We start from the raw sequence: 16631 nt of genomic DNA on the forward strand, positions 1-16631 counted from the left end.
CTTTACTGATCAGGTAGCCTTTTTCTCTCCTTTAATCTTACCAACAGCCGCTTTGAGAGAAGAGATTACCAACCCATTTCCTAGATGGGGAAACTGAGGTTGGGGAGGTGGAGGAGTTTCCCAGCTCCAAAAAAGCTAAGAATTCCCAAGGCAGGGACTCAGACTCAGCCCTCTGCTTCCCCACCCCAGGGTCGTCTGACCCCCCTATGCGATTCCCACCACCCCCATGTCGGGGGTCCACCCCTTCCCCTGCCTCCCAGGGCAGGACCTACTTCACCTGGTGACATCACCCCAAGTGGAGTTCAGATGCGCTCTGTCCTGCTGGAAAAGGCTGGGGCCTGCCCTCCCGGTGTCAGGAGGGAAGCATCTGACACGTGACCCCGCCCTTAGCATCAGCCACTTGCCCGTGTCACTCATCCCAGGGTACTCATTTTCAGCTCAGGCTGCCATGACAAACATCACACACCGGAGGGCTGACACAACAGACATTTGTTTTTCCCAGTTCAGAGGCTGGGCGTCCAAGATCCAGGGGCCAACTGATCCTGCTCTTGGGCCCTCTTCCCAGCTCGCAGAAGCTCACCCGTGGCCAGGGGGACTGAGCACAGACAGCGGTAACGTGATGGAAGGGTGGGGGCTCCCAGAGGACCTATGAACTGAATCCTAAGTTCTGAGGAGCCAGCCCTGCTAAGACCCCGGGGAAGAACATTCCAGGCAGTCAGAACTAAGCTGGGTGCTGAGGATATAGTGGTGAATGAAGTCCGGCCCAGCCACTGCTATTGCAGACCTTCCAGTCCAGAGAGGAAAAAAAACACAATAAAATACTCCTCGAGCAATGGGAGAGTGTAACCATGACCAGTCTTGAGAGCAGAGGTAGCTGGTAGTTGGGAGGGCTTATCACATGGGCATTTACTGTAATCAAGAGGAGGTGAGGCCTGGAGAGAGGAGAGTTCAGCAGGTGAAGAGGAAAGGGAAAAGGATTCTAGAGAGTGGGGGCAGCATGTGCAAAGGTCCTGTGGTAGGAGGGCCAGAGTAAGTAGGACTGAAAAAAGGCCCACATAGCTGGGAGAAAGAAATGAAGGGCTCATCTCCCAAGAGTGCTGGAGGAACCTGCTGGGCTCCTGCCGATCTGTGTCACTCTGATTGCAAGCAGAGCTTTCTAACAGGACCTGAAGTCCCACCTTTTGCCGACGGGTCCCTCTTTCCCTTTGCTCTAGATCAAAGCTAAACTGGGCTCCTTGGGCCACACAATGACACAATGGGCCCATGAGGTGGGCTGTCAGGACAGAAATGACTTGAGGCCAACAGAGGTGTCACGTGCCTCTTTAATGACCACAAGTAGAAACCTGAGATGTCTCTTTGAAGCCCTGCTCATCAAAAGAGGATAAGCAGAGTCTCTGGGTGGAATCTCATTGGCTCCGTGGGATGGGGTCTCTAGCCTCCCAGCAATGGGGGCAGCCCACCAGGTCTCATGTCCTGAGGGATGAGTGCCCGTGGCTCTTAGGCGACTCTGGCAGTGGGTGCTTTAATGTGGCCCAAAGGTTTTCTCTTCCCTGATTCAGGTCTCCCCTCCCTAGCAGTGGGGCAAGCATGGATCCCAGGGGAGAAGAGCCCCCTGATATTCAGAGGGCAAGAAACCTGAGTCCCAGTACCCAGCAGTTCACAGGAGCAGGGACAGATTCAAGGTCAGATCCAGAGGTTAGACCTAATAACCGCCAGCCTTGACTGGACACACAAGCCCTGCCCTTTACCGCAGGGTTTCCCCAACCTCAGCACCGTTGACATTCAGGACATACTTTGTCGGGGGCCTGTCCTGGGCATTGCAGGGTGCATAGCGGTATCCCTGGCCTTTTCTTGGCGGATGCTGGGATCGTCCCCTCCCCTTCCAGTCATGAAAACTCCCATATTTGTCCAGACATCACCAATGTCCCCTGGGGAGGCAGAATTCCCCACCCTCCGGTTGAGAATCCCAGCTGGACATGGTTTTGCCCGTTGAATTCCTCCAGCAACCCCTTCAGGTAGGCATGGCTGTTCTCATCTGGCAGATGGGGACACTGAGGCATGGAGGGGTTACCTAGATTCCCAGGGTCCCGATGAGTGAGCGGGACCGGGGAGCAGACTGGCTCTTGCCAGAGTCTGGGCTCAAAACCAACGGCCTGAGACTGAACGGCCACACCCAGCTGTTACAGTAAAAAAAAAAAAAAATCCTCAAGCCAGGTGCTCCCAGGGCAAAAGAGACTTCCTCCGTATTAAGCATGACATTATTGGAAGCTGGACCCGCTCCTTCTGCCCGGCAGAAAATTGCTCTGTAAATTACAGGCTTGCAGGCAGCCCCATGAGCTCCTGGCTTAAAACAAGGTAATAATTTAGGGCCTAGAACGGTCTGGTTCAGTGAGTTCCTATAATAGCTAATCTCACGCCACACCCCCATCGAACCCATTTTATTAAGACGGCAAACAAAAAAACAGGAAACAAAAGCGTAGGTTTGGGACACTCACCCAAGGCCTCGGAGCTCTTGGTGACACCAGCTGAGGCACCGGCCCGCCTGCCTCTTCCAACCCCACCCCAAGTCACAGACCTGGCCCAGGGCTGACTGTCCCTGCAGGCTCGGCCGCAGACCCAAGCTATGTGGTCTGGGGCCCATTCCTTTCCCTGTCGGGATGGCTCCCCCTTCCCTTCTCGGCGGGGGGGGGGGGGGGGGTCAGGCTGATCCAGGGGCTCCTCTTCCCTTCCCTGCCTCCCTCCCCCTGTCCCCCCTCCCCCTCCACTCCTGCCTTCAGGGACATCACAGGATCCTGGATGAACCAATTCCAACCCTCCGCCCCAGGGCGGTACCAATGGCCCCAGGAATGGGCGCTGAACTCTGGAAGGGGAAACCCTAAATGCCTTCACGGAGACGGTTCCAAATAGGGACTGCAAGGGTAGCTCTCACTTTCCGTTTGGATCTGGAGCCCTAAGATGTGCCCCAAAGTTGCAGACTGTGTGTCCTTCCCCCAAGAGGATGCCCCAGAGAATGGGGGGAACAGCCCAGGGTCAGAGTACAAGATGATGGAGGCTGCAGGATCGTACACTCCCTGGATCAACCTGCTGCTGCCGGTTCCACCCCAGCTTCCCCACCCTGCACCCGCCTTTGCTTCCTTGTATGAGTTTGCTAGTCCTGCCGTAAGAAGTGGCTTAAGCATTGAAATGTCATATCTCACAGTTCCAGAGGCTAGAAATCCGAGATCAAGGTGCCAGCACGGCTGGTTTTCGTGGCGTGTAGATGGCTGTCTTCTCCCCGGGTCCCCACACCGCCTTCCCTCCGTACCTGGGTCCCCCGTCCCTCTCCTTATAAAGACACCAGTCAGATTGGATTAGCGCCCACCGTAATGGCTTCATTTTAACTTAATTACCTCTTTAAAGACCCTGCTTCCAAGAACATTTCATTCTTTCTTAACATTTTTTTTAAATTAACATGTAATGTATTATTAGCCCCAGGGGTACAGGTCTGTGAATCGCCAGGTTTACACACTTCACAGCACTCACCATAGCACATACCCTCCCCAAGGTCCATAACCCAGCCACCCTCTCCCGACTCCCCTTCCCGCAGCAACCCTCAGTTTGTTTTTGAGATTAAGAGTCTCTTTCCCTCCCGATCTCATCTTGTTTCCTGTATTCTCTTCCTACCCCCCAACTCCCCCATGTTGCATCTCAACTTCCTCATATCAAAGAGATCATATGATAATTGTCTTTCTCTGATTGACTTATTTCACTCAGCATAATACCCTCTAGTTCCATCCACGTTGCTGCCAATGGCAAGATTTCATTTCTTTTGAGGGCTGCATAGTATTCCATTGTATATATACACCACATCTTCTTTATCCATTCATCTGTTGATGGACATCTAGGTTCTTTCCATAGTTTGGCTATTATGGACATTGCTGCTATAAACATTCGGGTGCAGGTGTCCCTTCAGATCACCACATTTGTATCTTTAGGGTAAATACCCAGTAGTGCGATTGCTGGGTCGTAGGGTAGCTCCATTTTCAACTTTTTGTGGAACCTCCATGCTGTTTTCCAGAGTGTCTGCACCAGCTTGCATCCCCACCAACAGTGTAGGAGAGTTTCCCTTTCTCCGCATTTTGGCCAGCATCTGTTGTTTCCTGACTTGTTAATTTTAGCCATTCTGACTGGTGTGAGATGATATCTCATTGTGGTTTTGATTTGTATTTCCCTGATGCCGAGTGATATGGAGCACTTTTTCATGTGTCTGTTGGCCATCTGGATGTCTTCTTTGCAGAAATGTCTGTTCCTGTCCTCTGCCCATTTCTTGATTGGATTATTTGTTCTTTGGGGGGTTGAGTTTGGTAAGTTCTTTTTAGGTTTTGGATACTAGCCCTTTATCCGGTATGTCATTTGCAAATATCTTCTCCCATTTTGTCAGTTGTCTTTTGGTTTTGTTGACTGTTTCCTTTGCTGTGCAAAAGCTTTTGATCTTGATGAAGTCCCAATAGTTCATTTTTGCCCTTGCTTCCCTTGCCTTTGGCAATGTTCCTAGGAAGAAGTTGCTGTGGCTGAGATCGAAGAGGTTGCTGCCAAGCATAGTCCATTCTGAGGCTGAGACTTGCAACAGGTACATTTTAGGGGGACCTAATTCAGCCCCTAACACTCTCCCCCATACACTCCCCCCCCGCCCCACTTAAGTCAGCATGATTGGGTTTCAGTCTCTTGACCCTTGAGCCTCTATTAAGCTATGCACTGTCCACTGGGCTTCACCGCAAAGTGCCCCTGTCCCTTCTCTTAAGCCCTCCATATGCCACCTACATGTGCACACACACACACACACACACACACACACAAACACATGCATGCGTGTGCACACACAGCCCTCCCCATGGGATGTCCCCCTCTTTCAGTTTCCTGGTGGGGTTTCAGTGCCACTCTGTTCTGGCCAGGCGGGACCACTCCAGCTGTAGCTCACCATAGCGGTCAGTCTGGAGCCAAGAGGACAGAGCCAATGTCACCCCCACAACAATGAGCCCAGAGCTCCCGGAGTGGGGCGTCCCATGGAGGCAGACAGCATGCGGCTCTGTCCACAGGAGAGCCAGGGACCAGTCTCTGGCCTCAAGTGAGGGACAAAAGAAACACACAACATGGTGTGTGGGGAAAGAAACACACAAGGCAAGGGGAGAAGACAGCCGGAGATGCTCAGAAGGTGGGCATGGTGCCCAAAAGCTTCTTCCCTTTCTGGAACCACCCATGGCTCTGGTTTCATGGCCTCTTAACTCCATGAACTCCAGTGTCTGGCTTGGACTGGCTTGCTAAAGGTGCCAGCGCCTTTCACAGAGACACCCAGAGTGTGGGGGGTGTGGGGTACAGCCTGCATTTGTTGGAAAAAGCAACCTGCAGCATCACCCAGATCCATCTTAAGACCCATCCAGAACATTCCTCTGAGGCTGGATCCCCCAAGACTGCCCTGACTATTTCTGCCACATCCACAGACCTGCCCCATAGATGCCGACATCCTGTCTCAGTCCAGCCTGCTGTGTAACCAAGTGCCCCAGGCAGGGGGGCTTCTAAACAACAGAAATTCACTTCCCACAGTTCTAGAGGCCAGAAGGGCAAGATCAGGGAGCTGGTGGGATGGGGTCTGGCGAGGACCTTCTTCTGGGCTGCAGTCTGCCCCCTTCTCGCTGTGTGCGTATCATCCTGGTTGGCAGGAGGGACAAGGGAGCTCTCTGGGGTCTCTCTTCTAAGGGCACTCATCCCATCTATGACCGCTCACCCTCATGACCTTGTCTCCCCCACAAAGGCCCCCTCCAAACAGCATCGCATTGGGCGTTAGGATCCAATACATGAACGGGAGAGGGGAATAAGCATCCTGCCCATAACACTTGCTACTTACATCTTTTAAATTTGGTTCGGGCCTGATGTTGCTACCCACTTTGGTGAAACCACAGTTACAAGATGCTGGCCTCATTTTTTCTCATGCATAACATACATACACACATGTGTGCACAGGCATACCAAGTATATGTCCGCATACGTGCCAAGGGTAAGCATAGGCATATAAAAAGCTATCGTCGCAGATGCTTGTCTGCCCCCCCACGATCGGGCCACACTCCAGGAGGGGTGTAGGTGCCACGTTGGAATGGCTTGCTCTGCAGCACGGAGTTCTCATTTGGCATCTGTCCAAAGGCTTCCATGACAGTAAGCGCACTCCCCCATAAGTTAGTCTGTACCCCTCCTAGCTCTGGTGCTTTGAAGGTGTTTGCTCACACATCACACTTCCTGATCCCCATTCCCTCTTGCACACTAGAGCCTGACCTGGTATTTTAAAGCAGCACACATGCCTTGCTCCCCAAACACCTCTTCCCTCCCACTTCCAGACCCTCAAGCGTTCTCCAGGTCCCTCGGCTCTTCCATCCCCTCCTCCTCTGGACATTCCCCTTATAAATGTGTTACTGAAGTCAGACACCGTGCTCCCAATAGATCTGAGCCATGGGACTATTTGTGCAGGACCTTCTTCCTAAGGCCCAGGCCCTGTGCTAAGTCTTTCAAGCATGATCTCATTGAGTCCTTGAAACAACCCTGGCAGATAGGTACTCTTATCTCCACTTTATAGATATAGGAAGAAGTTTAGACATTGGCCCACAGTTACACAATTGGGAGTAGCAAAAGTAAGACTTGAACCCAGACACTAACCACTATGTTATATCCTCCCCTGACCTAGGTATTATGCTTCTAATAATATGACCGAATATAGCATCAGCTTTCTTAAATATCCATATCCCACAGTTGTCTCATTTAATTTATGGCCATATGAGTCAGTGGTGTTGAAGTCAAGCTGCCTATGGGAGTTACTAGAGGAGTCTTGTTAAGAGTCTGGATTCCCAATTTTATCCCAAACCTAGTAGTTTAGAAGTAAATCCCAGGAATCTATATTCTAAACTCCAGATTTTGGGGCCTCAGAGTTTCTGATGCAGTAGGTGTGGGGCAGGGCTTGAACATTCATATTTTTTAAAACCTCCTTGGGCGACTCTGCGGCACATCCAGGAGTTGGAATCATGGCCCCAGGATAACCAAGTCCAGTAAGTCTAGACCCATCTTGAGCCATTATAGCGCCCAGTCCCATCAACCACCACTAGATGGCGCGAACCTACATGCCTTTCCAGCCCAACCCAGCTCCACCCAGGAAGACGCAAACCAACCCAGACCACCCAGCCACCCCTACCCAATGGGGACAGCCTCCTATGAGCAGGTGCTCCTTAGTGTCTCTGCCCCTTCCTGCAGCCCAAAGAGGGTGACTCTTGATGGGGAAATGGCTTTTGCTTTTGTTTCCCCCACATGAGGCAAAAACACAACTTCCGCGGGACAGGCAAAATTTGGAAGTTGGGCTCAGGGCAAATGAGAATACCCCTGGGCCCACTCAGATTCCCTTCCAGGCAGGACTCCCGGATCCCGAGCGGGCACAGGGCTGGAGATGAGCTGAGGACTGGGGCCGATGCTGACCCGGGCTCCAGCAGTTTCCCTCCATCTGAGGGACCCCAGGCCAGCGGCCCCGGGAGCAGGCTGCTTGCTGGGAGGTAGCGGGGTGCAGCAGGGCACTTTCTCCCAGCCATTGTTCCCAGGCAGGGAAGGCTACAAACCTGCCCCCAACGGGACCATATGACTCTCCAACAGAGTCAGATACACAGTGGGGGAAGCATGGACATAAACTTCATTTTGTAGGTCGCCACAAGGGCGATCAGGCAGCCAGGTGTGGGGAGAGGGTGACCCTCAGCACAAATGAAGACAAAGGCCTGGAAGGGGTCTGGGGTGGGCAGAGCAGTGGCTCCTGGAAACACCCACATCCCTCATCCCCAGAACCTGCAACCCCGGTTAGTTGACAAGACCAAAGGGGGATTAAGGTCCCTGACGGGATTAAGGCAGCTACTCAGGTGGCTTTAAAATAGGGAGATGATCCTATTCTTGGATTGCCTGGGTGGGAACACAAGGGGTCTCAGAAGTGGATGAGGGGGACAGGAGCAGAGAGAGCAGAGAGTGCAGGGAGACATAATCACGAAGATGCTACCGGACTTGCTTTGCGGACTCTGGAGGCAGGGGTCGCGAGCCACAGAACACCGGAGCTTCTAGGAACCAGAGAAGGCGAGGAAACAAGATTCTCTCCTGCAGCCTCGGGGAAGGAAAGCAGCTCTGCTCACACTGGGATTTCTAGCCCAGGGAGGCCCATGGAGGACTCCTGGTCTGCAGAACTGAAAAATAATACATCACGTTGTATGAGGCATCATGTTTTGGGGGTTTGTTAAGCAGCCCTGTGAAAGACGGGGCAATGGAGGCACAGCAGGCTCCTTCCACTTAGCCCTCCGCTGCTTAACCCCGGGGGACCGGCCAGGGAAGGAGCCTCTGTTTTACAGAAGAGGCTCAGTGAGGTTGATTAATGGGTGGTTTCACGTTGCAGGGAAAGAGGAAAACCTGGCATCAAACTCCACTCTGCCAGACCCCAAAACCGAGATCTTTCTGACGCCCTGATGGCAAAGCTGTGCACCCCAGGCGTGGCTCCCATCAGGTCCGCCTCCTGGTGTGTGCACTCTGGTGAAACCCGTCCCCTCCAGTGTGAATTGGTACTAAGGACAGAATCCAGCGAAAAGAATGGGATGTCACCCCTAACATCAGGTTACAAGATCCTCAATTCAGCCCTGACGGGAGGTACTTCTAGACACAACACTCGCTCGTATCAGGCTTCCCTCCTGCCAGCCCGGACTCTGGGAAGATCCAGCACTCAGAGACGTGCCTTAAAGGCTGGTCCCACCACTTCCTACCCGTGTAAGCTTGCCTAGACGATACCCCAATCTCAGTCACCTCATCCAGAAAAAGGGCATGAGGTTAGGCATACCTTTCTCTCCCTGGGTTGTTGGGGGGATTGGATGAGACCCAGGTGAAGGAGTATCCTCAGGGCAGAGTCCTTCCAACCCCACTCTTGTCATGTAATACCCACGGCTGAGCTTGTCGTGCCCGTGCACCGCCCCTCAGAAGCTGGGAGGGGGCAGGTGAAGGGGGAGAAACAGTGGTGGGATATCTCCGGAATAGAAGGAAATCATGCTATGAAGTTCACGTTTTCATTCATCACCTGCTTATCCAGTGTCAGCAGTAAGGAAACAAATGGGACATGGTCCCTCCCCTCGAGGGGCTTACATTCTACCTGAAGAGTAGCAGGAGCTCTCGTGGGGCACCCAAGGCAGAGAAAAAGGCCACAAAGGGGGTGCCCTGGCCTCCTGGGACTCTCCAGTGGGCCTCATCTGTGTGGGGGGATGACAGACACCTGCCCTCCTGAACCTGAGTTTGAGAAAACTGTAGGGAGGGTCAGAGCAGAGAGCTGCACCACAGGCCACAGAGGGCAAGAGTTCGAGTCCCCCGCTGCCTCTGACTGGCCCTGTGATCCCGGGCATGGAAGCCACAGCCCTCACGGGTCTCAGCCTCTCATCCAAAAATGAAAGCATCTGGGCAATGCAGCCCTTCCCACCCTGACTGTAGGGATTCTAGAAAAGATGGTGATGTTCCCATTAGAACTCTGCCAGACTGACCCTGAACTTGGTGGCTCAGCTGGACCGCATTCCCCAGGAAGGGAGAGGGGGAGGGGTGTCTGCCCCAGCTGCCCCTCCTCCCCGTCAGACTCCCCAGCCCCAGCTCTGTGCCTTTGCCCAGAGGTGTCTACTCTTCGGAGGCCCACCCCAATGTCCTCGTGGCTCCTCTTAAGAAGTGGGGTCCCGGTCATTAATGTTGGTACCACACAGGACGGGGCTGCTGAGCTATTTAGCACAGCTCTGAGTGGGCAGCAATGACCTGTGCCTGATTGGCCCCTGGGGCTCAGCTACATGGGGCGGGGGTTGGCAGCTGGGCCATGGGCTGCAGGACAGTCCCGCTAGGGGGGACTGTCCTTATCAGCATGGCCCCTCCCCGCTGCCCGCAGACAAACGTGTTCTATCGCACACCATCCATGTGCTGTACTAATATTATTCTGGTTCAGGAAATAATCTAGACCTCGAAGACAGAAAATGAAAAAAAGATAAACATTCTATATTGCCCCAAACATACAGATTAAGAGGGAGATGTAAATATTTTTCTAATGATACAGAGTCTATGTACTTTGGGAGTTTTCAGTTTTATTTTTTCCCATCCATAACCTTAGATAACTAATACAGATGAAAAGTTATTAACATAGTTATTCATACAGCTTTGCAATTATTCATAGACGTCGAACAGATACTTGTGGGTCAACCTGGAAAACCTCCTTGGCTTTAATAACATTGTTGCCATAAGAAAACAGATTTGATTCCCAGTTCACCCACCTGTCAAGGCAGCTTTGGAATGTAAGCCAATGGTTGGCTTCGGACTGGCCCCTCCCACAAAGCTTTCCTGACTGTTTTGATCCATTTCACAACGCAGAGTACTAACCACTCTACGATCCATTTCAATTGACTAATCAATCAGGAGCGTTGAGGGTACAATCGTCGCCGGCAAAGCCATTGTGTAAATAAGGACAGAGCACCTTTCTCTCCCCCAGGCCGCCATCGCGTTAAAGAAGCTACAGATCTAAGGAAGGGGAGAAAAAACCCTTAAGTCAATGCAAGGGGCCCCACCTATCAGGTGCCAGACAAAGGCGCCCATTCCAGCCAAGGTCTTAGGCTGAATTAAATAACTATCATGGGGTGAATTATAATTCAATTGGCCACCTGTGTGTGGCCAGGCTCTCACTCCACCGCATGGCCTTTACTCTATAAAAGTTAGTCTGTGAGACTGGGAGGGGTTGCCTCTTTGCAAGAGACGGCCCTGGCCGGTGAGTTTGATTCTTGATGCTTGGGGCGAAATAAAGCTTTGCTTGACCTTCGCTTTGTTATCAGTCTTGTCCTTTTGTCTACGGACCCTTTCGGTACACCTCAGGGTCGAACCAGAGAAATGGAACCAACAGGCGGCATATGTGGAAATTCTCTGCACGGAGTTAGGCCCACTGGCGAGTCAAGCCTCGTAGGGCGGGCGATGGGGAGGGGTGGGCCCCTTGTGGCAGGGGGCGAGGCAGCGGTCCCTAAGATCCACAGGTAGGATTTATCCTTCATCAGGGAAACCTCAGCTCTGCTCTTCAGGCCTTTCAACTGATTAGATTAGCCCTGCCCAGATTATCTAGGATAAACTACTCTACCTAAAGTCAGTCATTCTGGACTTTGATCACGTCTCTACAATACTTTGGCAGCAACGCCTAGATTAACATTTGATGGTGTCACGGAGATCAGAGCCCGGCTGGGTTGACACATAAAAGTGTCCATCACCCAGAGGTGACCTCACTAAGCCTTCTAGAACATGGAGGAGGGTTAGGGTCTCAAGACAGAATAAAGGAAAAGTGAATGCCCAGTTCAGTTTGAATTTCAGACAATGAATAACTTTTTAGTATACATGGAAAAGAGAGCACAAGGAAGGAAGGAAGAGAGAGAGAGAGGCCAAAAATATCCTTTAAAAACCTTCCTGCATATAAAGACCTGAACTCAGAAGCAACCCCAGGAAGAAATACGGCACACTAGGACCCTTGGCCAGCCATGCATCTGGAGACTAATTATTGAGCACCTATTATGTGCTAAGTAAAAAAGCTATAGTTAGCATTCCTCTGTGAGTGTGTGCCAGGTGCTAGCCGTGTTTATGCCTATTAATTCATTTACTATGCACAAATCAATGGGGTAGGTATAATTCCTATTTTACAAATGAGGCAACCAAGGCAAAAAGATTAAGAAACGGTGCACAGTCGCAGAACAGGTAAATGGTAGAGCTGGGATTTGAACCCAGGTGGTTTGGCTTCAGAGCCCATAATCCTTGATTGCCCGTGTATTAATTGGGGTTCAAAGCAGCAGAGCCAGTAGGAGATTTTCTAAAGGGAGGGAGGAATTGCCCTTTAAAAACCTTTCTGTATGATAAGTATGTATATATGCATATATGGCACGGAAGGTACATTTTGTCACCTCCCCGGTCACCTCCCGGTTGTACTCTATCAGTCGCATGAGGCCAGCCCTATTTGGTGTGGGAAGGGAGCCCAAGGTGTGAATACCAGGAAGTGGGGCTCGCCCAGGCCATCCCAGAGGCTCTGCCCCTCTAGGCACTGAGCTTTATACTTGGGGAACTGACAGTCCACAAGACCAACTCATTCCCTGCCCTTCCAATGCCTTCCGGTATGAGAGACGAAACAATCAATAAGTAAACAAATAAATAAATCATTACAAACTGCAGTGTTGTGAAGAAAGCAGAGAGCAGCTGGGGTGACTCATTTCCAGCAGGGAGGGCAGGGAAGGCCTCTCTGAGGAGGTGACATTTGAGCTATGACCTGAAAGATGAGGAAGGGATGCCGGTCAGAGTGGGTCTGAACGGCAAGTGCAAAGGCCCTGAGGTGGAAAAGGCCCGGGACCCCAAGGAGAAAGGTCAGCGGGGCTGGAGCATAGTCAAGGGGCATAGCCTTATACAAGGTTTGATCGTGCAGATGCTTGTAGGTCTGCGGAGTGGTTAGAACTTTGCCGAAATGCCTCCCAGAGAAAAGGGAAATTGGGGGAGCAGGCAAAGGACAGGCAAAGAAGCATCAAAGTGATCTCCCCCTCCCCCAAACACACCCATGTACACACATATGTCCACACTCACACATTTTCTTGGTTGAAGGGCTTGGCCCCATGTTTGGGGAGGACACGGTGAGACCTTTCCCCGGCTAACTTCAGGGAAAGGAACCTAAAGGAGGGATCTAGAAAGAAGACGTGGTACCTGAAATTCAGTGGCCCTCTTTGCAAAGCACATCTGCTCTGTATTCAGGGTGGTCCTGTATTAGCGCCAACATCAGCCTGCCAGGGAGTCCGACTGGTGCTCCCTTCGAAACATCACTGGCACCTGTCTCCCTCCACGGTCTCTGCCTGCCTGGCCAAGCCCCATCGCCTGTCACCGGATTACTGTCACAGCCTCTTAGCTGGTCTCCTTGCTTCCGCTTTATCCTCGTCTACTTTCCACCCGGCAGCCAGCTCCCCTGACATTAAGTCAGACCTTGTCACTCCCCTGGGGGATCTCTGAAGGTTCTGCGTCTCACTGAGTAAAAGCCAAAGTCCTAGCTGCCTGTATGGCCCCTCGGCCCCTCACCTTTCTGACCTCATTTCCCATACCCCTCCCACTTGCTCACCTCATTTCTACCAAACAGTTCCAGGATGCCCCAGGATCCTACCTCAGGGCCTTTGCACTTGCTGGACTCCCTGCCCAGAACACTCTCCCCACCCCACAGACCCCACCTCACCCCCCAGCATCCCTCACCTCCTCTAGGGCTTCTGACCACTGTGTTCAAAACTCCAACCCTCTCTGTCCCCCAAGCCACAAGCACTTCCCATCATCCTTCCTTTGTCTTACTTACAGCAAAGACCTTGATCCGACTTACTTCACTTTATGAACTTAATTAAGAGTTTATTGTCTTCTCCCCTGTGGGAATGCCAAGTTATATGAGGGAAGGAATGCTGGTCTGTTTCCTACCCTATTGTATCCCCCAAAACTAATAAACCAACACCTGGCACATAGTACGTGATCAAGAGAGTAAATCTAGAATCTGACATCCACTAATCATGGAAGGATGGTCACTAGGAAACTCTAAGCTTCGGGGACAGCAGTTCCGGTTTAGCCGGAGAGCACTGGGAAGGACCAACGAAGATGATCCCTTTGTCCCAACCCACAGAGGAGGCCACTAGAGGCCGGGTTTCTTTGCGGCCCTCCTCCCGTCATTTACCCGCTGTGAAGGTATCAGTTTTCCGATCTGTAAAATGGGGGAAATGCATCTGGTCATCTCTGAGTCCTTACACAACACTCAAGACTTCAGCAGGCACCACCAGCAAGAGAAAGAGCAGAACTTTCTTCCAAGTTTCAGAAAATCTCTACATACATTGCCGGCATAAGGTCAGCTAACATTTTTGAAAGGGGAAATGCTGTTGGCAAGTGGTAAACATAGTTTTACAGCTTCTGAATGTGGCTGGTGTAGTTTGGTGGCTTTGGTCTCCTTTCTGCTTCTCAGGCTCTCACGGCTGCAACCCCGAAGTGGCTGTGGAGGGGGAGGGGAGAGGAGGGGAGGCGGGAAACATGCTAATTCCCTATTCTCTGATTTTGGAGCATTTTTAGATAGAATGTCGAAAAGGCCTGAAAGCACACCAGGCTCTATGTCTCACAGAAACGGGCACTTCTGTGTCCCAAAAGCCAGGTCAAAAGTGTTCCTCACTGCTTTATTCATAATAGTCCCAAGCTGGAAAAGAACGGAATAAGAACATAAATTAGGGGATATTCCCACGATGGAATATTATACAGCCATGAAGGAAAAAAAAAGAAGTACAGATGTACGAAAACCCAGACACAATATCGAATGAAAGAAGCCAGTCACAAAAGAAGACATACTGTATGATTCTGTTTATTTGAATTCAAAAATAAGCAACAGTTGTTGAAGGTATAGCAAAATTGAGGACTCTGGGGAGTCTTGAGCTGGGAAAAGGTATGAGACAGCCTTCCTGGGTCCTGGGAATGCTCTAGATTTTGATCTGGGTGGTAACTGCATGGGTATGTACATCAGTAGAAACCCATCAAGCTGCTCGCTGAGTTTTGCACTTCACTGAATGTAAATTATGACTCGTTAAGAATAAATCAGTAAAAGGCTGGGGCCGGAGGAGAGTTCTAGCACGGGGACACTCCCCAACACCCACCCACAGGGGATTTCCAAGGGACTGGGTGGTGGTTCCCACCTCCCCCAGCAGCCTGCAAAGTCCTTAACTCAGAACTCAGCACGTCTGGTCATGACTTCCTCCTTCTGAGCAGCCCAGCCCCCAGAAGCAGAGAGGACCCAGGGCACAGCTGCCTCTGGCCCCGGGCTGCTTACCCTCCTCTACTGCCCTCCCACCTCCTTCCTGAGAGCCCTCCGAATGGGTCCGTTTCTCCATCCCTCACCCTCCTCCCCCCAACAGTGTTCCATAACCCAGGATAAGCTAGAGAGGAAATCGCAGCCTGGCTCCTCCCTCCAGGCCTCGATGGTTTGCTGGGTCAGTCTTGTGGCTGGTCCTCAGGAACCAGCCAAGACCCTGGAGAGTCTGCTCGACCAGCAGCACTATGTCTTTGACACTGCAGTCACAGGTCTGCGGAGTAACCTCTGCCTCTGTGCAGCAACCCTTTCTCCCCATCCCTCCCCGACCTACAACAGTTTCCTTTGTGTTGGGAGTTTTTCCTCAATAATAAGCTCTTCCTTTTACAGAGCAACTTATCACGAGCCAGGCATTGCTTGCTGCCCTTCACAGACATTGATTCGATCAGGACTCTCACTAACCCCATTTTACAGCTGAGGAAGCAGAGACTCCACTAGATTAAATGCCTCCCCTAAGGAGCGGTAGTCAGCAACTGCAGAGCCGGGGTTTGAATTCAGGCAGCCCAGCTGCAGAGCCATGTGCCCCGGAGTACTGAGCTAGACTCCCTCCTATAGGAACGACGCTAAATGCAAGAGCCAGCATTTCGCATGGTGCCCAGTGTTAGCTAAAGAGCAATGTAGGTGGGGGAAAGCATTAAGTTTCTAGCAGGAATTTATCTCAATCTCACTTAATGCACATTTTAAAATGTTGAATTACACTGGACTAAAAACAAAACAAAGCCCTTCCCTCTTTCTGGCCAAACAGAGGGCCAGTTAGCTCAATGGTGCTGTCCAAAGCTGGTCCAGATGCTAGGCAGGTGGACCTGCCTCAGAGAAAACCCAGGGACCTGGGGTGGGTCTGTCTTTTCTAGAGGCGGCACTGACTGATTGTTCCCAGGCGGCTGGCTGCAGAAAGCCTCAGACCAGAGCCCCGGGCTGTGCAGAGGGCTGGCAGGACAGATGGCTTATCAGCTGTTCCTGCCCAGCAGGGGTGAGGAAGGAATGCCTCCGTGCCCAAGTAACTCTTCCAGAGGCCCCGTGACAAGCAAGCTCAGGGATTGCTAGCAAGGCCCTTGGACCGGAAACAGTCAAGGGACAGTGGGCTGTGGGGGGTGGGGGGTAAGGGGAGTTTTGCAGGGAGCCAAGCCAAAAACCCAGGACGGCTCTCTAGGCTCTGTCTTGTAATTAGATTTTGAAGAAAAAAAGCTTTACCCAGCTTGCAAGGCGGGCTGCTGATGTACAAATTGATAACAGCCCGCTTCTATCCTTTCCCGTAACTAGATTTGCCAACTTTCTGACTCAACCTCTTGTCCTTCCATTTTTATCCCTGCTCTTCTCCAGGGAGTCGATCTGCCCTGGCCGTCTGGACTCTCACGCTGCGGTTACCGTGGCCTGCGGTGGGGGTCAATATATTGCACTGTGCCAGGGGTAGGCCACCTGTCAGTCACGGCCACCCTGCCAATCAGCTGGGAGAATGGGCGGGGCTTAATAAACGTTCAACCAATGGCCTTTCCCTTTCACCCAGGTAAGGATTCCGACCGGCCTCTGCCTAGGTGGTCAGTAGCGTGAGCGCTGGAAACCCAGAGAGTAGAGCTGAATTAAAACCACACCTTTGGGGACCCCAGGTGGCTAGGATGATCTGCTCTGGGTTCGAGTCTCAGCTCTGCCCCTCGCTAGTTGTTGACTTTGGACAAACACTTCATCTCAGCCCCACTTCCAA

The sequence above is a fragment of the Mustela putorius genome, unplaced genomic scaffold (genome assembly GCF_011764305.1).
Source record: "Mustela putorius furo isolate JIRA1106 unplaced genomic scaffold, ASM1176430v1.1 tig00003853_pilon_pilon_pilon, whole genome shotgun sequence".
Classification (NCBI taxonomy): Eukaryota; Metazoa; Chordata; class Mammalia; order Carnivora; family Mustelidae; genus Mustela; species Mustela putorius.